Genomic DNA, 23731 nt, shown 5'->3' with positions numbered 1-23731 from the left:
TCTGTTCATGATTGACAGGAAAAATTTAGATAGCATGACTGCAGCATTTCCTGATGAAAAGACTCACTGTAAATCTTGCCATGGAAAGAAGAATGGGCCAAAAGGCTTAAGTGCAACGGGGGCCCTGGCATGTTCCAGATGGATGGTGATGAGAGGCTAGGCATCCAAACTTACAGGGCTACAACAAATCCAAGTACTTCTAAAAATGCTCATAAATAGGGAGGTGATGAGAAGTGTTCCAGATATGGGGATTTCATATATGCTGCAGAGAAGCTAACTGGAGCTGGAAAGTCCAGGCACAAATGTGTTTCTATGTGCCAGTGTGGGAAGAGTCTTGTATCAACAACCCTGACTAGGAAGGAAGGTGAAATCTACTGTAACAGATGCTATGCAAAGAACTTTGAGCCAAAGGATTTGAGCAAAAGCCCTCGTTCATGCTCAGTAAAGGTGCAAACTCCGAACCCAGATTACACCCTGAGAATTTCTACATAATCTAGGCTCAAGTCCTCTAACTAAACTACTGTACAATCCTACCAGCACTTAAATATTGTATGTTATCCTGTACTTGGATTGACTAGCTGAAAGAGAGCACTGTATCCTTCTGCTTTATTCATCAGCATTTTGAAGAACCATTCCTTTTACATTTTAAATAAAATTTCAGCTTGAAAAAAAACAACTTCTCTATGCAATATTTACTAGTCAAATATTGTAATTCAAAAGTGTATAGATTATATTAAATAAATGTAATATGATACAACTTTTAATCCCTTAAATTTCAAATTTATTCTTTCTCTACACTGCTCTGCAATTGGGACTAGACCATTAATTTCCCTAAAGCTCTTAACATCTGTAAATTTTATCTGGCTTAATTTTCCTCTCCACTTTTTAAAATACATGTAGACTATAAAAGGCACCAGGACAAAACTCTGCAGATTTTCTAAGAGGTCACAAGCTGTATTTGAGGAATTCTCACAGACCACAATTACCACAGGCTATGGAAAGGAGTCAGAAGGGTAAGGCAGAGATTTCCAAGGAGCATATGCTCTCTAGGAAAAGTAGCATCTGATTCCCTTTCCAACATATGTTTGACATTTCCTTCAGTCCATATTCCCTCAACAATTCCACCAGTTCTGCTCATGTCTTCAATATGTGGTTAAAAACCTATTCTTTGAGCAGATTTCTCTGCTGATTATATCAAACCTGAGTCACTAATTTTGTGTTTTATCCCCCAGCGATGGACTTTGAAATTTCTCTGTTCCTTTGCTTTTGATACCCCTCTTTGTTTAGAACACTCCTCCCTTCCATTCTTATTATTAACTCCTATGCATTCTTTTAGATTGTTTTGATCTTATTTCATGTAGGTCAGGATAGCTAGGTTACACTGCAGTAGCAAACAATCCCTAAATCTCATGGCTAAAAATATTAAATGTTTATTTTTCATTCATACCAGATGTTTGATGTGGGTTGGCAGGAGGTTCTGTTAACTGCAGGTCTTCAAGGCTAGCAGAGGCCCTATCTCATCTTTTCAGGATTGCTATGACAATTAACAGGGAAGGAAATACCAGCACACCATGCACTGATTCTTCAGGCTTCCACTCAAAAGGTGAAACAACACCTCTGTACCACATTTCATAAACTGAAGCAAGTCACCTGAACATACCTAACTCAAACAGGGGGATTAGGAATGCTCTCCTACAGGGTGCCCAGAAGAAGGGCTAGCATTTGTGATCATTGCTAATATCATCAAGGGAATAAAAATTGTGTCATATTTATCATGACATGCCCAGAATCTGTTAGATTCTGTATATCCTGAGTGCCTATTCTTATGTCTAACAATTTATAAGTTATTTATTATTAATAAGTATAACACATTATCCTTGCTCTTGAGAACAGGAAATCAACATTTAACCATAAGTTAATCATTCCATCTCTAACTGCAAAACCAAAACATGCTTAAAAAATCAATAGGCCTTTAAGATGATTTTTTTTCCCCTTCTTTTTTGAAACTTTGAGGTAAAACATTCAGCAAATAGTGAGCTTTTATAGTCAAGGGTAAAACAGCATTAAAAATAAGTGGTAAAATTGAGCACAGGGTGAGGAAAGGTCTACTGCCTGCTTAATTAGCCTTCCATTTTCTAAGGCAGGGCAATATTCAGTCAATTTGGAAAGCTTATCGTAACATTGAGAAGAAACCTAAATTTTCACGCAAGATCATATAAATGAGATCCCAGAAATAATTTCCATTTTATTTTTGACTAGGGCATAGCAAAACACTTAGATTCCCGCATAAGAGAAAAACACTCTCTTCTCTGCCCAAATATAGAAGACTGTGGAGGTGTTAATGACAGATCTGATTATGCACCAAGAGAATAGCAACATCTGCACATGGGCAAAGATTCCCAAAGGCTGACTGACAACTCTGCTTTAGCAGACAGTTCTTGGAAGGGAAAAATCGGTTTCTGTTAACACTTTTCACCGCTTCTCTAATGAACACGGCCTGGATCTGACTGGCAATGTCCCCCGGCTGTACCCAAATAAGGTTATACAATAGTGCTTAGGAAAACATCTGTCTTTCGTGCTGATGCCATATCTGTGCCCAGCATACAGATCCTTTTTTCCTGGGTGCTAGTCATGTGATCACATGATTTTCTTGGACTTTCAACTGCATTATTTTGCAATTGATTTTATGTTTTATTATTTAGCATGTTTCCTAAAGCTCACAGTGTCTGTAAGTTTTTATCTAACTTAATCTTCCTGTTCACTTGTTTAAATATATGGGAAATGCTCTTAGGTTAATGGAGCTAGAGGGAAATAGGGCAGAACCACTTTGCAGAAAGATAAGTTAGGATTATTAGAAAAGCAAAATCACGTTTTCATTTATATAACAAGGAAGAGGGTCCTGAGCTCTTCTTTAATAAAATTTAAAATACAATTTAAAAATGTTTAAATTAATCTAATTAAGATACTTATCTATTGCAATTCCCTTAGCATCTTAGCATCTTGAGGATAGTAGATTCTGTGTAAATTTTGCTTCATGAGAATAATGATCATAATTCAGTGAATGGTGATAATAAAGTCCAGATAATTAAGCAGTGCTGTAGCCTGTTCAGGCCCATCCTACTACCCAATGAGAACCTGATAAGAATAGACATTAGGACAAAATTATGTGGTAGAAAAGTATTTCCCACTCTGGTCCACTTTAGACATTTGCAGAAGCTCATTTTTCAATGTTTTTCTAGCATTGTGTACCAGGCTATTTCTTTTACCAAAAAAATACACCATGGGATATCTCTTTCCCTTAGGCTTTTATGCTAATACCATTTCCACCATTGTCTTTTATTTACATGGAGCAAATAAGAGTTGTTTTGACAATCATAGCAAGACAGGAAAATTGACCTCCAATTTTTCACTACTTTTGGTCTTCATCATAGGGTTTAGCTAGCAACTGAATTGCTTTTTCAGAATAATAGTATTTGTATAACTATAAAAGACCATTCCTGTAAAAGTCAAAAAAGACAGTAGTCAATGATGGATGCTATAATTTTAAAGATTTGTGCTCTGATTTGAAAAAATATTCCCTTTTCTTGCAATACTTGAAGAGGTAAAACCCACGATGCTAGTCTCTCTCTGAATTTTGGTAGATGTACAAATCTGATCAATAGAAAAATAACTATGTTTTATTTGCTGGCACAGGTTCATATTAAGTAGACAGTTTTAGCATTTGCATGTTTATTTCTTTTGAAAAAAGTAAAAAAGACAATTACTCTTTGTTAACCATTCACAATTAAGTACATATATCCATAATACTATAAGAACTACGTAATACAAGATGGATGAAGTAGTAAAGAGTGGCATGGATTTTAGCATCTCTGAAAGATACAGAAAAGCATATAACAGTTACCATAGAGGGAGATGAGTGACATATTGGAGCAGCAGAGATACCCTGTGATTAGTACTGGCTATGGAATAGATTGTAGCAAGGCAGAGAAAATAATATTGAAACAGAGATCTACAGATTGAATAGAATTTTAACAAAGGGTTGGGGATGGAGTGCAAATGTTTGAGTTGGGCATGTGCATGTGCGTGCGTGTGTGTGTGTCTGTGTTTTCAGACAGAAAGAGCAATATGAGTGGCTGACAAGACAGAGAAAATGGACCTAGTTATGAAAGTCTTAAAAGCTATAGTAAGATATGAAAATTTTACCTAAGAGCAGGACTGGCTCCATAATGTGTGGGGGACAGTGCATAAATGAGACTATATGGCTTTGTGTTCAAAAATTATTAAGAATTTCAACATGGTAGAGTGAGCACCAAACCAAGATGGGGCCCTTCTAAGAGTAGGACCCTGTGTAATTGCTCATGCCACACACCCGTGAAGCTAGTCCCATCTAAGACTAAGAAGAAACTATGAAAGGTTTTAAGTAAGAGAATTCTAAAAGGTCGTTTGAGTGTTAAAAATATTCTTCTGCCTCCATTATAGAGCATAGCTTGGAAGGGAAGCCATATTTGAAGCAGGGAGACTCTCCTGAAGGCTCTACACATAATTCAGATGATAGACAATATTGGCATGAACTGCGGTAATAGGCATAAAAATGGAGCGAATTACAAAATTTCAGGATGTATTTAGAAGAAAGAACATAAGAATTATAACACGTTGATGGCAGAGATACAGAGACAAATTCAAGAATATATTTCAAGACTTCTGTTTGAGGATAAGGAATACAAGAAATGGAAAAAGATTAGGGCATAAAGTGTTTTCGCACCTAATTGAAAATTACAGTAATTAGTTGTACGCTATGAAATAAAACGAGACCTATACTAAAAATAGAAGTTAGAAAATCATTGGTACTTATAAAAAACCTACATGTGCATCAACAGAGGAATGGATAAAGAAGATGTGGGGGGGGGGGAAGATGGTGGAAGAATAAGACGCGGAGATCACCTTCCTCCCCACAGATACATCAAAAATACATCTACATGTGGAACAACTCCTACAGAACACCTACTGAACGCTGGCAGAAGACCTCAGACCTCCCAAAAGGCAAGAAATTCCCCACGTACCTGGGTAGGGCAAAAGAAAAAACAGAGACAAAAGAATAGGGACGGGACCTGCACCAGTAGGAGGGAGCCATGAAGGAGGAAAGGTTCCCACACAATAGAAGCCCCTTCGCGGGCGGAGACTGCGGGTGGCGGAGCGGGCAGCTGCGGCGCTGCGGGGGACAGCGCAGCAACAGAGGTGCGGAGGGCAAAGCGCAGAGATTCCCGCACAGAGGATCGGTGACGACCGGCACTCACCAGCCCGAGAGGCTTGTCTGCTCCCCCGCCAGGGCGGGTGGAGCTGGGAGTAGAGGCTCGGGCTTCGGTCAGAGCGCAGGGAGAGGACTGGGGTTGGTGGCATAAACACAGCCTAAGGGGGGTTAGTGCACCCCGGCTAGCCGGGAGGGAGTCCAGGAAAACGTCTGGAGCTGCCGAAGAGGCAAGAGACTTTTTCCTCCCTCTTTGTTTCCTGGTGCTCGAGGAGAGGGGATTAAGAGCACTGCTTAAAGGAGCTCCAGAGACGGGCACGAGCCGCGGCTAACAGCACGGACCCCAGAGACGGGCATGAGATGCTAAGGCTGCTGCTGCCGCCACCAAGAAACCTGTGTGCGAGCACAGGTCACTATCTACACCCCCCTACGGGGAGCCTGTGCAACCTGCCACTGCCAGGGTCCTGGGATCCAGGGACAACTCCCCCGGGAGTTGGGACAACCTCCCAAGGCGCGCCTCAGACTGGTGCAACGTCGTGCTGGCCTCTGCCGCCGCAGGCTCCCCCCGCACTCCGTGCCCCTCCCTCCCCCCGGCCTGAGTGAGCCAGATCCCCCGAATCAGTGGCTCCTTTAACCCCGTCCTGTCTGAGCGAAGAGCAGATGCCCTGCGGCGACCTACATGCAGAGGCGGGGCCAAATCCAAAGCTGAACCCCAGGAACTGTGTGAACAAAGAAGAAAAAGGGAAATCTCTCCCAGCACCACAGGAGCAAAGGATTAAATCTCCACAATCAACTTGATGTAACCTGCATCCATGGAATACCTGAATAGACAACGAATCATCCCAAAGTGAGGAGGTGGCCTTTGAGAGCAAGATTTATGATTTTTTCCACTTTTCCTCTTTTTGTGAGTGTGTATGTGTATGCTTCTGTGTGAGATTTTGTCTGTATAGCTTTGCTTTCACCATTTGTCCTAGGGTTCTATCCGTCCATTCGTTTTTTTACGATTTAAAAAAACTTTTTTCTTAATAATTTTATTTCATTTTACCTTACTTTATTTTATTTTCTTTTATCCTCTTTCTTTCTTCCGCTCTCTCTCTTTCTTTCCTTCTTTCTTTTCTTTCTGTCTTTCTTTCTACTTTTTCTCCCTTTTATTATGAGCTGTGTGGACGAAAGGCTATTGGTGCTGCAGCCAGGAGTCAGTGCTGTGCCTCTGAGGTGGGAGAGCCAAATTCAGGGCACTGGTCCACAAGAGACCTCCCAGCTCCATGTAATATCAAATGGCAAAAATCTCCCAGAGATCTCCATATCAGCACCAACACCCAGCTTCACTCAATGACCAGCAAGCTACAGTGCTGGACACCCTATGCCAAACAACTAGCAAGACAGGATCACAAAACCACCCAGTAGCAGAGAGGATGCTAAAATCATAATAAGTCCACAGACACCCCAAAACACACCACCAGACATGGACCTGCCCACCAGAAAGACAAAATCTAGCCTCATCAACCAGAACACAGGCACTAGTCCCCTCCGCCAGGAAACCTACACAACCCACTGAACCAACTTTAGCCACTGCAGACAGACACCGAAAACAACGGGAACTACAAACCTGCAGCCTGCAAAAAAGAGACCCCAAACACAGTAAGATAAGCAAAATGAGAAGACAGAAAAACACACAGCAGATGAAGGAGCAAGATAAAAACCCACCAGACCTAACAAATGAAGAGGAAATAGGCAGCCTACCTGAAAAAGAATTCAGAATAATGATAGTAAAGATGATCCAAAATCTTGGAAATAGAATAGAGAAAATGCAACAAACATTTAACAAGAACCTAGAAGAACTAAAGATGAAACAAGCAATGATGAACAACACAATAAATGAAATTAAAAATACACTAGAAGGGATCAATAGCAGAATAAGTGAGGCAGAAGAACGGATAAGTGACCTGGAAGATAAAATAGTGGAAATAACTACTGCAGAGAAGAATAAAGAAAAAAGAATGAAAAGAACTGAGGACAGTCTCAGAGACCTCTGGGACAATGTGAAACACACCAACATTCGAATTATAGGGGCTCCAGAAGAAGAAGAGAAAAAGAAAGGGACTGAGAAAATATTTGAAGAGATTATAGTTGAAAACTTCCCTAATATGGGAAAGAAAATAGTTAATCAAGTCCAGAAAGTACAGAGAGTCCCATACAGGATAAATCCAAGGAGAAACATGCCAACACACATATTAATCAAACTGTCAAAAATTAAATACAAAGAAAACATATTAAAAGCAGCAAGGGAAAAACAACAAATAACACACAAGGGAATGCCCATAAGGTTAACAGCTGATCTTTCAGCAGAAACTCTTCAAGCAAGAAGGGACTGGCAGGACATATTTAAAGTGATGAAGGAGAAAAACCTACAACCAAGATTATTCTACTCAGCAAGGATCTTATTCAGATTTGATGGAGAAATTAAAACCTTTACAGACAAGCAAAAGCTGAGAGTTCAGCACCACCAAACCAGCTTTACAACAACTGTTAAAGGATCTTCTCTAGGGAAGAAACACAAGAGAAGGAAAAGACCTACGATAACAAACCCAAAACAATTAAGAAAGTGGGAATAGGAACATACATATCAATATTACCTTAAATGTAAATGGATTAAATGCTCCCAACAAAAGACACAGACTGGCTGAATGGATACAAAAACAGGACCCGTATATATGCTGTCTACAAGAGACCCACTTCAGACCTACAGAGACATACAGACTGAAAGTGAGGGGATGGAAAAAGATATTCCATGCAAGTGGAAACCAAAAGAAAGCTGGAGTAGCAATTCTCATATCAGACAAAATAGACTTTAAAATAAAGCATATTAGAAGAGACAAAGAAGGACACTACATAATGATCAAGGGATTGTCCAAGAAGAAGATGTAACAATTGTAAATATTTATCCTCCCAACATAGGAGCACCTCAATACATAAGGCAAATACTAACAGCCATAAAAGGGGAAATAGACAGTAACACATTCATAGTAGGGGACTTTAACAGCCCACTTTCACCAATGGACAGATCATCCAAAATGAAAATAAATAAGGAAACACAAGCTATAAATGATACATTAAACAAGATGGACTTAATTGATATTTATAGGACATTCCATCCAAAAACAACAGAATACACATTTTTCTCAAGTGTTCATGGAAGATTCTCCAGGAGAGATCATATCTTGGGTCACAAGTCAACCCTTGGTAAATTTAAGAAAATTGAAATTCTATCAAGTATCTTTTCTGACCACAACGCTATGAGACTAGATATCAATTACAGGAAAAGTTCTGTAAAATGTACAAACACATGGAGGCTAAACAATACACTACTTAATAATGAAGTGATCACTGAAGAAATCAAAGAGGAAATAAAAAAATATCTAGAAACGAATGACAATGCAGACATGACAACCCAAAACCTATGGGATGCAGCAAAAGCAGTTCTAAGAGGGAAGTTTATAGAAATACAATCCTACCTTAAGAAACAGGAAACATCACGAATAAACAACCTAACCTTACACCTAAAGGAAGTAGAGAAAGAACAAAAAAACCCCAAAGTTAGCAGAAGGAAAGAAATCATAAAAATCAGATCAGAAATAAATGAAGTGAACGATAGCAAAGTCAATAAAACTAAAAGCTGGTTCTTTGAGAAGATAAACAAAATTGATAAACCATTAGCCAGACTCATCAAGAAAAAAAGGGAGAAGACTCAAATCAATAGAATTAGAAATGAAAAAGGAGATTTAACAAATGACACTGCAGAAACACAAAGGATCATGAGAGATTATTACAAGCAAGTCTATGCCAATAAAATGGACAACCTGGAAGAAATGGACAAATTCTTAGAAATGCTCAACCTGCCAAGACTGAATCAGGAAGAAATAGAAAATATGAAAAGACCTATCACAAGCACTGAAATTGAAACTGTGATTAAAAATATTCCAACAAACAAAAGACCAGGACCAGAAGGCTTCACAGGCGAATTCTATCAAACATTTACAGAAGAGCTAATACCTCTCCTTCTCAAACTCTTCAAAAATATAGCAGAGGGAGGAACACTCCCAAACTCATTTTACAAGGCCACCATCACCTTGATAGCAAAACCAGACAGAGATGTCACAAAGAAAGAAAACTAGAGGCCAATATCACTGATGAACACAGATGCAGAAATCCTCAACAAAATACTAGCAAACAGAATCCAACAGCACATTAAAAGGATCATATACCATGGTCAAGTGGGGTTTATTCCAGGAATGCAAGGATTCTTCAATATACGCAAATCTATCAATGTGATACACCATATTAACAAATTGAAGGAGAAAAACCATATGGTCATCTCAATAGCTGCAGAGAAAGCTTTTGACAAAATTCAACACCCATTTATGATAAAATCCCTCCATGAAGTAGGCATAGAGGGAACTTTCCTCAACATAATAAAGGCCATATATGACAAACACACAGCCAACATCATCCTCAATGGTGAAAAACTGAAAGCATTTCCACTAAGATCAGGAGTAAGACAAGGCTGCCCACTCTCACCACTCTTATTCAACATAGTTTTGGAAGTTTTAGCCACAGCAATCAGAGAAGAAAAAGAAATAAAAGGAATCCTAATTGGAAAAGAAGAAGTAAAGCTGTCACTGTTTGCAGATGACATGAACCTATACATAGAGAATCCTAAAAATGCTACCAGAAAACTACTAGAGCTAATCAATGAATTTGGTAAAGTAGCAGGATACAAAATTAATGCACAGAAATCTCTGGCATTCCTATACACTAATGATGAAAAATCTGAAAGTGAAATCAAGAAAACAGTCCCATTTACCATTGCAACAAAAGAATAAAATATCTAGGAATAAACCTACCTAAGGAGACAAAAGACCTGTATGCAGAAAACTATAAGACACTGATGAAAGAAATTAAAGATGATACAAATAGTTGGAGAGATATACCATGCTCTTGGATTGGAAGAATCAACATTGTGAAAATGACTCTACTACCCAAAGCAATCTACAGATTCAATGCAATCTCCATCAAACTACCACTGGCATTTTTCACAGAACTAAAACAAAAAAAAATCACAATTTGTATGGAAACACAAAAGACCCCGAATAGTCAAAGCAATATTGAGAACGAAAAACAGAGCTGGAAGAATCAGCCTCCCTGACTTCAGACTATACTACAAAGCTACATTAATCAAGACGGTATGGTACTGGCACAAAAACAGAAATATAGATAAATGGAACAGGATAGAAAGCACAGAGATAAACACACACACATATGGTCACCTTATCTTTGTTAAAGGTGGCAGGAATGTACCGTGGAGAAAGGACAGCCTCTTCAATAAGTGGTGCTGGGAAAACTGGACAGGTACATGTAAAAGTATGAGATTAGATCACTCCCTAACACCATACACAAAAATAAGCTCAAAATGGATTAAACACCTAAATGTAAGGCCAGAAACTATCAAACTCTTAGAGGAAAACATAGGCAGAACACTCTATGACATAAATCACAGCAAGATCCTTTTTGACCCACCTCCTAGAGAAATGGAAATAAAAAAAATAAATAAACAAATGGGACTTAATGAAACTTCAAAGCTTTTGCACAGCAAAGGAAACCATAAACAAGACAAAAAGACAACCCTCAGAATGGGAGAAAATATTTGCAAATGAAGCAACTGACTAAGGATTATTCTCCAAAATTTACAAGCAGCGCATGCAGCTCAATAACAAAAAAAACAAACAACCCAATCCAAAAATGGGCAGAAGACCTCAATAGACATTCCTCTAAAGAAGATATACAGACTGCCAACAAACACATGAAGGAATGCTCAACATCATTAATAATTAGAGAAATGCAAACGAAAACTATAATGAGATATCATCTCATACCAGTCAGAATGGCCATCATCAAAAAATCTAGAAAAAATAAATGTTGGAGAGAGTGTGGACAGAAGGGAACCCTCTTGCACTGCTGGTGGATATGTGAATTGGTACAGCCAGTATGGAGAACAGTATGGAAGTTCCTTAAAAAACTACAAATAGACGTACCATATGACCCAGCAATCCCACTACTGGGCATATATCCTGAGAAAACCATAATTCAAAAATGTCATATACCAAAAGGTTCATTGCAGCTCTATTTACAATTGCCAGGACATGGAAGCAACCTAAGTGTCCATCAACAGACGAATGGATAAAGAAGATGTGGCACATATACACAATGGAATATTACTCAGCCATAAAAAGAAATGAAATTGAGCTATTTATAATGAGGTGGATGGACCTAGAGTCTGTCATACAGAGTGAAGTAAGTCAGAAAGAGAAAGACAAATACCGTATGCTAACACATATATATGGAATTTAAGAAAAAATAATGTCATGAAGAACCTAGGGGTAAGACAGGAATAAAGACACAGACCAACTAGAGAATGGACTTTAGGATATTGGGAGGGGGAAGGGTAAGTTGTGACAAAGTGAGAGAGTGGCATGGACATATATACACTACAAAACGTAAAATAGATAGCTAGTGGGAAGCAGCTGCATAGCACAGGGAGATCAGCTCAGTGCTTTGTGACCACCTAGAGGGGTGGGATAGGGAGGGTGGGAGGGAGGGAGATGCAAGAGGGAAGAGATATGGGGACATATGTATTTGTATAACTGATTTACTTTGTTATAAAGCAGGAACTAACACACCACTGTAAAGCAATTATACTCCAATAAAGATTTAAAAAAAAAGAAGTGGTACATATACACAATTGAATATTAGCCATAAAAAGAACAAAATAGTACCATTTGCAGCAACATGGCACTCAAGTTTAGTATCTTGAGTTGGAAAGATATTCCTGGATTTTCTGGATGGGCTCAATGTATATTCTAAGATAGTTCTTCTGAGAAGACAGGAGTGTCAGTATCAGAGAAAAAGATAGGAGGTTGGAAGCAGAGATTGGAATCATGATTGCTTTCTGGGGTCCACAAGTGAAGAAATCCAGGTATCCTTTAAAATTTGGAAAAGACACGGAAACAGAATCTCTTTTAAAGCCTCCTTGAGGAACAGAGCCCTGTTGACACCTTAATTTTAGCCCTCGAAGATCGATTTCTGACCTCCAGAACTGTAATATAATAAATTTGTCTTGTTCTAAACCACTAAAGTTGTGGTAATTTGTTACAGTAGCAATAAGAAAACAATATAGAAGGTATCAGTACAAAAAGAGTAAAATATGGTAAAAGAGAGGAAATCAATAGTGGGATAGTCCTGAGAAACAGGAGAAGATGGAATCTGAAGCCAGGGAGGAGTATTGAGCCTGGGCAAGAGGAATGGAACCAGAAGATGAGGGTGCAGAAAAGCCTGTTTATGGGTTTAGGTTTAGGAGGCTAGAAGATGTTATCAGAATGTGAAAAGAGGAAAATGTCATATGGAAGGTTTGTGAAGAGAAACAGAGGTTTGAAGTAATTGGAGAATGGGTTAGAAGGAAGACTTGGAAAATATAAAGAATTTCCAGGGAGTATTAAAAGCCTTGTAGAGACGGTTGTGTACACGTATAGAGCAGCACCTGTCTGCTTGGTTATGTGATTTTATTTGTTATTACTCATTAGTTCAGATTCAGAAAAGCCAGCGGTATGGATTAATTTTTAGATGGGACATTAGGGCAAAGAAAATAATACCATTGGAAAGAATGTGGCTAAAACGATTACACATGGGTTCTAAATCTACTTGTTCTAAACTGCTGCTGAGAGAAGTTGAGATATTTACTCAAGAAAACACAGCGAGTAGGAAAGGCCAGGCTTACATTCATAAACTCCCATTCATCATGTGGAGAATTAACATCAATGCTAAATAATTATGATTCAATTTCCCAATTAATAACCTTACCAACATGTATTCTAATAAGGAGGAATATCAACTGCTACATTGGCTTTGTCAGAAAAACTCTCCAGCCTCTATGACCGAAAGATCCTTAGGGATTTTGAGAATTTACATGAGACAAATTTATTGGTTGCTGATTTGTGGTGTAGCTGACTTCCATCTTCAGTGATTTTTCTTGTCACTGAGAGACGTTAGTTGGAAATACAGTAGAGTACAGTGCTATGAATAATGCCAGACAGGATATGTAATATGTATGTATATGTAATATGTAGCTATATCACTTGTAATATGGAAAATATAGTTTATGTGGGAAAAGGTATACTAGTTAAGAAAACACAGAAACACACACATACACTAATATAACAACAAGGAAGGTTCAGTCTAAAATTTTTTTCCTAAGAGTTTAGTAGGCAAAGGAATTAGGTCATCTCCTGAAGGAGTTTTTATCTATACATTCTCCTCTGCATTTACTTATTGCAATTATATGGGTTTGTGCTTATATTTATTATCACTATTAATAATTTTCTTAAATAATTTGCAATAATTATATTTGATAATTGTCATCTGTGAACATTAAAAATAACTAGTTTATTTTTCTATTTATTTTCAAATTTACATTTCATCAAGCTTTAACTAGATGCATGGTATCTCCACTAAGGAAAGTAAGTAACTAATTTTGGTTATCAAATATGGACTTATATTATCCAGTATAACTTCTATTCTGTTATTTTCCTACTCACTTACAATCATTGAACAGGCATGAATAAACAGATGTTCCCTTACTGTTTGTAAATCAGTTCTAAAGGAATAAATAGTTCTTATTTAACAAAGAAAAAAGTATGTAAACTGAAGAGATCCTTCTGGCCACCTAACCTGGCCACTGCAGCCTTAGAAGGCAGCATTTATCTCAATGAATTCACCACTGTCTGAAAGCTGGTAAAGACTTTTATATACACAGACTAATTTGGGGGGCACATCTTAAAGGTATCCACATCTCCGACTTGGATATATATTAAGCTCAAACAGACTGATTGAGGAAAGCCAAATGCTAATATGCTAATTTACAATACAGCTGCAAATGTGACAAGAATGCTAAAGTTAATGCTTTTCCTTCCTGCAGCCTGAGTAACATGTAAAGTCAAATTATAATCTAAATAATATTTTATAAAATGTATAATGATGTGAAATATGACTCATATCCTCTCTCACTGAAGGTAAGTTATAGCAGGCACCACATTATCAAAAGTTTGTTTGGTAAATATGGACACGGGACACAGGAATTAGTAGATCTTTAAGAAGTCTCTTTTAGCTAGTTAGCAACAAATACTCTCCATCACTTTGGGAAGCCTTGATAGAGGAATATGAATGTTGGGTTCTAAGTAACCACAAGCCCCTTCTCCACCACCAACTCCAGAGAGACTCTGCGGGGCTTACTTCTATTTATATTCCACTCCAATGTGCCCTGCTATTCTCAGGAGGCCTTCCTTAGTGTGAAACTAAATTAAATCTTTTATAACACTGGAGTAGTTACTTCACAGCATCTAGCAAAATTTTGAATTTAAATTAATTTAAATAATTACTTAGTCAATGTGGATTGAATTGCAAGCTCCAGGAAGTCAGGGTTCTTACTTGTTTTGATCATTATTTTATATACAATGTTTCACACATAGTAAGCATTTGGTAAATTGTTTTTGTATGTTAGAAATAACAGAGGCTTCAGTCTCTAAACTTGGCTTGTGCTATGGTCTGAATATTTCCCCCCCAAATTCAGATGTTGAAATCCTAATGTCCATTATGGTGATATTAGGAGGTAGGTCCTTTGAGAGGTGATTTGTCATCAGGGGGATTCAGCCAGCTAGTTTTATAAGAACTTGTGTTCTTATAAAAGAGACCCTACAGAGATTCAGAGAGAAGGCACAGGCTATGGACCAGGAAGTGGGCCTTTGCCACGCTCTACCGACCCGATCTTGGACATCCCAGCCTCCAGAACTGTGAGAAATAAAATTCTGTTGTTTATAAGCTACCGACTCTGTGGTATTTTTTTATAGCAACACTAATGGACTAAGACAGTTTGATACATGCTTAATCAAATTTTGATTTATTAAATTCAAATTGGGCTTCCCTAATATCACTCTCAAGATTACTGTGATTTGAATTCTGAGTCCTCTTACACATGTATGATCTGATTGTTTACTCTCATACATGGCTAAATTTATGGAATGCAAATTTCCTAGTAAACCATCAGGACAATCATATATTTTGAAGTCATTGGATGGCCCTTCCTATTATTCCAATCCAATTTCCTCTGAAGACCTAAATTCTAGGACAGAAAACCTTTTGTTTGAATGTACACACTTACAGCAGTTCTTTTTCTTATTGTTTAAATTTGATGAGTTGTTGGAATGTACTTTTATTCAATTAATTATGAATGTGAAAATATCTAGTGAGTCCACACAGGAAGTTATACATAAAGGGATATATATATATGCATTTCTGGGCAAATAAGACTCTATTTTTCCATCTGAAGGCCTAAAAACAGAAAGTCCATGTATCTCATTCAGTTTGAGTTCTCCCAAATGAATGAATAAATAGATGAACAAACAAACCATGGAGAGATGTTACAGTCAGTGTAGTTAAATGGCCATACCTTATGAAGCTGTGAAGAACTACTACTGATTTGATAACAATTTTGTTTGTGGTATATTTCAACTTATGTGTTTCTAAGTCAGTTTGCTATGTAACAGAGACTGAATTTTTTCATTAAACTAACTCATTCTGAGGTTTATCCAGACTAAAGGCACAGAAGCTCTCAAATTACGATATTTTGTACAGAAAATGCTCTAATTTACCCAATGTAATTTTTATCAGAGCAAACATTTTAGTATTTTGTGGGAACACATCTCCAAAACAATAATTCCTAAACTTAATTCAAAACACAAATTGTTATTTTTGCATGTTTCTAATAATAGAGCAAATAAAACAAAAAGTTAAGGTTAATTTTTAAAAGACAGAAAGAAAATAGAGAGTGGTAGATATTAATATAGTACTATCAAATTTCACTTTAATGGAATTTGTTCTATACAATACAAATAGTGGTGTAATGTTATGCAAATAGTTAATAACAAGAGATAAACAGATATTGTCACATAAGAAACAAAAGGCATTGATGAGCTCGTAGACTACTAGATAAATATCAAGAACCACGAAGGATCTGAAATTTTAACCTACTCACGAGCAAACAATTTAGCCTGTCATCACTATATAGATGCTGGTAAAAGACACACAGCTCCTAGGCTAGAGAAAAAGGAGAGTTGATAACTCAAAGAAATAGCAGTAACCAAAATTTCAGCACTTTGCCTCAGCTGCCAAGCCCGAATTCTCACATGGTAATGAAAACGGGGCCTGATGATAACTGCACAAGTATCATGTTTCATTACAAAAGAAGAACCCGGAGCATAGGCAACTTCAATCATTTTTAGTGCTTCAGAGAGAGACACCATCACTATTTCTCAAGGTTGTGTTCTATACAGACATCCTTGAAAAGGATCTGGAAAAAGGGCAGTTAGTGCCTTGTTAGCAAGACAGGCAGAAACATGAGAGATCCATGAAGAACTGTCTTCCAAAAAACCTCTTTAAATAATTGAACAAGGATCATCATTGGGCATCTGAACAATAAATTTAGATTCTGGATTAATCAATATAGCTGCACTTATACTTTTGGGAAATGGAGGGTTACCATTGTGAAGCATACCCCCTCGCATTTCTAGATCTCTTTTACCGGCCACTGTCTTAACAAATCTTTCATCCATTCTCTAGAATGATTTATTATTTTCAAAATAAAATCAGAGTTTAAAGGTTTTGGACACCAAGAAATGAATAAATCTATAAAGTGGTAAAGGGAGATTAATTAATTTAGAGCTAAAAGCATAGTAGCATCTCTGACATGGATTTATAGGAAATCTTATAAGAAAACAGAAAGTCCATTGATGTAACTATCTCCATCCCCATCACATGTGCTATGTGATTAAATCAAAACATGGATTTAGTGTACAGAATGTGGCTCCAGTTACTCTTTTAAGAAACATGAGATGTTTCCAAAAATGGTAAGAAAATGGAATTTTAAAAATTAGAATTTCTGAAGTAAAAAATTAGCTCTTTTGGACCTTCCAAGTCTCACTTCTGAGACTCATCTTGCCCACATTCTGCACTATTAGCTGCCTCTGTTGACATCCTAGAAATAGCAACATTCTTCATTATCAACTTATAAAGATTAATCCTTATGAAGATTGTAACAAGCTTTTGAATTTTGGGCATCACAGTCTCTTTTCTCTAGCATTTATATTTCCTTTACTGATGATCCTGGGGAATGACATATCCACTGACTTGCTCTTTAACAAATCATTATTGAGTACCTACTACGTGCAAGTGACGCTTCTAGGCAAGAGAGCTTTAGGTCTCATCTTGTCAGGGTAGACAAGACCCTTATTCTGACTGAATTTAAATTTAAATGGAAAAGAAAAGTAATGTTACAACATATTTTGAAATAAAATGAATAAACAAGATGATGTGAGGGAATCATGGGGAAGGATTTTCATTGTGTGAAAATGAAGAGCTTCTCTACAGATGAGACATGAGCTGAGAGACAAGAAACGCAAAGGAATCAGTACTGGGAGGTCCCTAAGAAAACATTCCTGGCAAAGAATAGAAAGGGCAAGAGCTAGGGCCCTGAAGCAAGGAAAAGGAACAAAAAGAGCCTGTATGATATGATTGTATGATAGTGAATGAGAAGAGTTCAGAATCAGGTGAGACAGCTTGTAGGCCTAAAGGCTGTAGTAAGAAGTTTGGATTTTATGCTTTTAAAAATGCGAAGTCATTGAGGAATTTTATAGCTGAAAAGAGCCATTATTTGATTGGATTTTTTAAAAAGAACTGTCATTCTAAATACTATATGAAAACACTGATTGAATGGGGCCCAGAAATTGAGGTGGGAAAATTGGTATATTTGGAAATATTTGAGTTATTCCTAAAAGCACGTAATGATGGGTTGGATGACGAAAACACGAGTGAGAAAAATAAAGGGTGTTTCCAAGTTGTGGGCTCTGCAGTGTTATTTACTGAGAAGAGGACTCCTGGGAAGGGATACAAGATGCAATGCATATTGGACATGCTAAATTTGAGATGCCTATTACATATCCAACTAAAGATGTATAATAAATTATTGAATTAGCCATCTGAACATATAAACTGTATAATCATCACATAAAAATATTATTTATAGCCTTGGTATTGGATGTAATCACTGGGGTGGAGGGTAGATAGAAAAGAACTAAAGTCCTCCAGCTTAACCTCTGGGGCACATTTAAGTAGGTATATCCTGAAAAGAGAGCCTAAGAAGGAGGGAAAAGGAGAGAGAAGAGGAAACTCAGGAATGAGTGATATGAAAGAATCCAAGAGAGGACTCATCCCAGAAAGAAGGGGGTATTGATGAGACTTCAAGTAAGATGAGGCTAAAGAAATATTGGTAAGTTTGGCAATGTGTTGTTTTTTTATCACCTAGGTTAGTATAGTCTCAGTAGTTGTGGGGACAGAAGCACAACTAAAATTGGTTGGCAAGTAAACAGAAAATGAGAAAATCAGACACAAATTGTAGAAGATGCTTTGAATATTTTCTCTATGAAGAGGAATAGAAAATGACCCATCACTGGAGGGGTTGTGTCATCAAGGATGAATTTGTTTGTTTGTTTTACAGTGGAGTTATAATTCACTTAGTAGAAGACACTAGAACAGCTAATGTTAATAATCCAGTGGAGCAGGATAATTTGATGATTTAGAAGAGAGTGATGAATAGAGAATAAGTTAAAATTTTGACTAAAATCAAATGAATATTATCCAGAACCAAGGATAAAGAAGGGATTTAGATAAAAGTAAGGGAATAAGAGAGAAGACAGATGGAAGATACAAAATTGTGTTGGATTATAGATGTATTAGTAGAAAAAAATGTTCTTTTTCAGTGTTAGGTTTTATTTTCTCAATGAAACATGAAGTGAAATCATTACATGAGAGTGAAGGATGGTGGGAAAGAGAGGTGGTAAAAACTTGGAAGATAAAGGAAAATGTACCAACAAAAAATAGTAGGTTTACTTGGTAGTGCTAGTATTTGTTTGCAGTTGTGCATTACTAGTGAAACAGAACACCATGCTTGTGATATCTCCCCCCAGCTACAGCCAGCAGTTTTGTGGCACGTGCAGAGATGGAGGACCCTGCATTCAAAGATGATGGAGGTTGAGTGGGAAAGGGAATTGTGAATGTTTTCAATGCAGTCATTTTAATGATAGCTCAATGTATATAAATTGAGTGAAAATGGAAGTGCAGGAAAGATGGTGTTGATGAAGGAAGAAAATAAATATGGTAGAATAAATAAAATGAATCAATAAGAAGTGTAGTAGAAAATTGAAATGCTTAAAATAAAGCTTTTAAAAATTGAGGACATCCTATCTACCTCCTAGATCTGAGGGATGCAGGCAAAGCATTATCCTCAGCAGAGAGTTTAATTTTAGATAGGGTCAGGAGGTGAGCATAAGTAAAAGACTGAAGATTTATGGGTTGTTAATTACTGGTTCAGAGATTCCAAGGGCACAGTGCTTTAATCTTGACCTTCTCAAAAGGGATAAAAAAATGGGAACAGATTAGATGTCCAAGATAGTAAGGAAATTAGAGTTCAGGTGATAATGCATTAACTAGGATGCTTAGTTTCTGGAAATTACAAATATTTCCCACAATAAGTAATGGTAAACAGTGGGATTTGAAATGACTGTGTCTTTGAGCAAAACGGGCCATTAGTTCAAACTTGTTGTTATGGGTTCCTGGAACCATTAGTCTGTTTTATAGCTAGGAATGATATAACATTGTTCAGTAGGGATGTCATAGCAGAAGTGTTCCCCTTAGATCCTAAGGCAATGTGGTTAAAATTATAACCACTATAGTTATACTGATATACTATATCAGAAGTAAAATAGACACAGCTTCAAATCCTAGCTACATAATTTAATTGCTAGGAGAATCACATAACTTTAAGCAAAGAATTTTTCATTTGTTAAAAAAGAAATATAAAGAAAAAAATATATAGGGAAGATAGGTAGTCACACCTATCTCAGTGGAGTGATGTAAAGGTTAAAGACTAAGTGAAATGAGGTATAGGAAAGTACCTTCAGAATGTCTGAATGTTATTTTCCTCTCCTACCTTTCTTCTTATGGGACCTGTGTCCCCCTAGCCCTCTCCCTCATCCTACTACCTCATTAGTATGCAATACACTGCTAAGTAATAATGATAATTTTAATAATTGAAAGAGGTGGTATTCATTTATTTTTGATAGCCTGGTTCACAGTAAGTTCCCTAAATATTTATCTATTGAATTACCAAAATGAGTAACTGAACATATTAAATCTTCAGATCTAATAATTGCAACCTGAGTACTGAAGAGTTACCAATATCATTTTTCTAATTTAGAAAGATGTTAACTCCGTTTGACATTTTGCATAGACATAACTGTTGGTACTTTAGGTACTTCTTTTTCTTTAAAGGGAACTTTGCAGAGTAATGTGATTAGAAATTCAAGATAGAATTATCCATCTATCAAAGAAGTCAACTTGCCCTTGAAACAGGGTCACCAAAATAAGAAAGACAGCCACATGTAGCCCATATTTTAAATGCCAGGGCTACTACAATTTTTATTGTATGTCACAAATAGGTGGATGATACTGTTTTTCTCCTTTGTAAATTCTCATCGGCTCCCTTGATTAATGTTTACTGAGCTCCCACAAAGAACGTGATACCAAACCTGGCATTTAATTTATTAATTTCTTCAAACTGATGAATCAGCACTATTGGATGAAAGGATGACCTAAAACATGAGTACTCTACAAAAAAAAAATCTTTCAAGCAAGATAATTCATCATTCTCCTTTTCAATGCTTTTGTCTTTAAAGGTACAGGCAATCCGACATTGTCTTTGCTCTGCCTCACTTCATAAAATGCTTCCTTAGCACTACTGGTAACATTCTTGCTATTTTTTTCTGTTGCTGCCTTTACTTAGAAATCATAAGTAGATTATTTTTCTACAAAGAAGAAGGTTGATCCTGTCCTATTGTTTCAAAGGAAAAACTGGTAACCTTATAGTATTTTTATTAAAAATTTTTGGAATTAAGTCCTTTCTAAATCCTTTCCCAAAATTCAAGTGGGAAATTGCTTTAAAAGTTAGATCACAAAATATTAGCTCATGTCTTCATTTTACTGTTTTATACAAATTTGATCATCCCTCTTTCTGCTAGCTACTTGACATATACCTGAATTCATATCAATTATGTTTTAAAAAATAAATTTCTGATATCATCTGCAACCTTTTCTTGCTAATGTAATTCCAAATATTTTCCTGCCTGAAACAGACTTTGGATTCATCACAATCTGCTTTCCTGTAAAGGGTTGGAGCCAAGAAAAATAAAATTTGCTAAGATTGCATGACTGGCATTTTCTTCTTGACTTTTCCCTTGGATCCTCAATTGTCAAAATTGCAATGTCAAGAGACTTGGTAGATATGCTTCCTTCTAATTAAGGATTCAGGAATTAACCTAGCCTCAGATAGGCAGAAGCAGAATATCCAATCATGGTTTGATTTTTAAGTCCTTTTCTAAAATTTTGTGCTTGCCTTTCTTTGCATAAGGAAGGCTCATTTAATTGTCTTTGAGTCCAAATTCTAACACACAACTCAAATTCCTAGTACTCTGCTTCTGCTACCATCACTTTTATCTTTGAACAATTTCTGATTTGCATTTTCTCTTGCTGCATTAATTTTGGGGCTTTTAACCAGAGGTCTATTTGTTCCTGCTCTCATATATAAGCTTTCTCATTTACCAGCTGCCTCTCAGAGCTTTAGGAACCTCTTGACTTGCCTTCAGATCAAAGGCCCCCAAAATTGTGTCATGTCCTTAAGATGCATTGCCTTACCTACAGTGAAGAGTTGCCAGAAAAGCAAATTTTGTTCCAAGTCCAGTAGTTTCTTTGCTCTGTCTTTATGGTCCACTCTGATACTTCCAATGGTTTTTGAACCTTGGACCCAGTGGTGTATGTTGTTTCTGCCTCCTCTGATTTGTTTGAAGAAAAATTTTTGAATTTGGAAGAGACACAATTACATTTGAGCTGAGTAACTTAAAGAATACAATTCCCTTGGGAAACTATAGAGACTAGAGTCCTTTATTCTTTATTATTTTACACTGAAAGACAACTCCACCCCTTTTCTCATTATTGTCCTGCAGAGTACAAATATCAGCATTTAATATGCAAAATCTGCCGCTCATACACAAACTTGTTGATGGCCCAGCAGAAAAATATTCTTCGACATTTAAAGTTCATTAACACTTATTGTGTCACTGTATGTGTGGTTTATCATAGGTGCTACAGAATTCTAAATTCATTAATTTCCATAAATAAGCCATTTTCTATGTTTTATCTTTTCATGACCTTTCTCCTGGTATTTAATCATAGCTTATGGCACAGATCTGTAAGAGCAATTATGAGACAACACATGTTTGGCAGTCTTGTCACTATCTCATAAGTTAAGAAAGGTCAGATTCTCTCAGTACTTTGATGGAAGTCTTCAAAGAAAAGACAGGTGTTTCATGGATAAACACTGGGGATTCACATGGGGAAACTCTGTCCTTTGAGGCAGAACAGCACACTCTTCATAAGACAGTCAGTAAATTTCCCACCCTCTGCTCCCTACCTAGGGAAATAGCTCTGCAGTTTTCAGACTAGAAGAAGAAAATGCCCATGAGTGTGTATACTAGAAAGAATGAAAAAAATGAACATTAGCAACTCTTTAAAGCAAGGCTCTTCTTCTAGGAAAGTAAAATAATTGAGCCGCTAAGATGTGGCATTGTTTACACAATGTGGTAACTCTACTCATCTCTTTCCCTTCCAATCTTCACAAGGGAAAAGAAGAAATGGCAGGTATGCGTGGTAATTAATTACACACACGTGCCTCCCCAGAGTCATAACATGGTGATTGATGTCTGTGTAAGTGCTGAAGTCCTCTAATTAGGGCTGACTGAATTCGGTAGATTAAAATTCTAAACATTAGGCTTTGGGGAAAAACTCCAGCCCCCATTCAATTTTCACTAGCTTGGAGTCACTTCTTATATTCAAAGTCATCTGAGAAATATTTATAGGTTTTCTGAGAAATGTAGCTATATCCCAGGAATGCTGAATTTCACAATTATATTAAACCCTTAAGCAGACAGCATTGTTTCAGGAGCACCATCTGTGCAGGACCAATGTCTTTAAAACATTAAGATAACCGAGGGAAAACAGGTAGAATATTTTCTAAATCATTGTGTTCATTTTGTTTGCTCCTTAGTTTTTAAAGGCTTAACCCAGTTTTCCTAAGTTAGAGAGTCACACCATGCTTGGATTTTTGCCTACTCTACACTTCTGAAGGAATATTCCCATCTCTTAAATATGTCAGCCTTGAATACAGTATTGGGTATAGAAAAATATCCCAAATAAATTTTCATTTTATCTGCTTTT

Source organism: Aethalodelphis obliquidens, unplaced genomic scaffold, assembly GCF_003676395.1.
Source record: "Aethalodelphis obliquidens isolate GAN/ISIS:26980383/991018 unplaced genomic scaffold, ASM367639v1 scaffold10, whole genome shotgun sequence".
Taxonomy (NCBI): Eukaryota; Metazoa; Chordata; class Mammalia; order Artiodactyla; family Delphinidae; genus Aethalodelphis; species Aethalodelphis obliquidens.
This window is presented reverse-complemented; position numbering follows the sequence as displayed.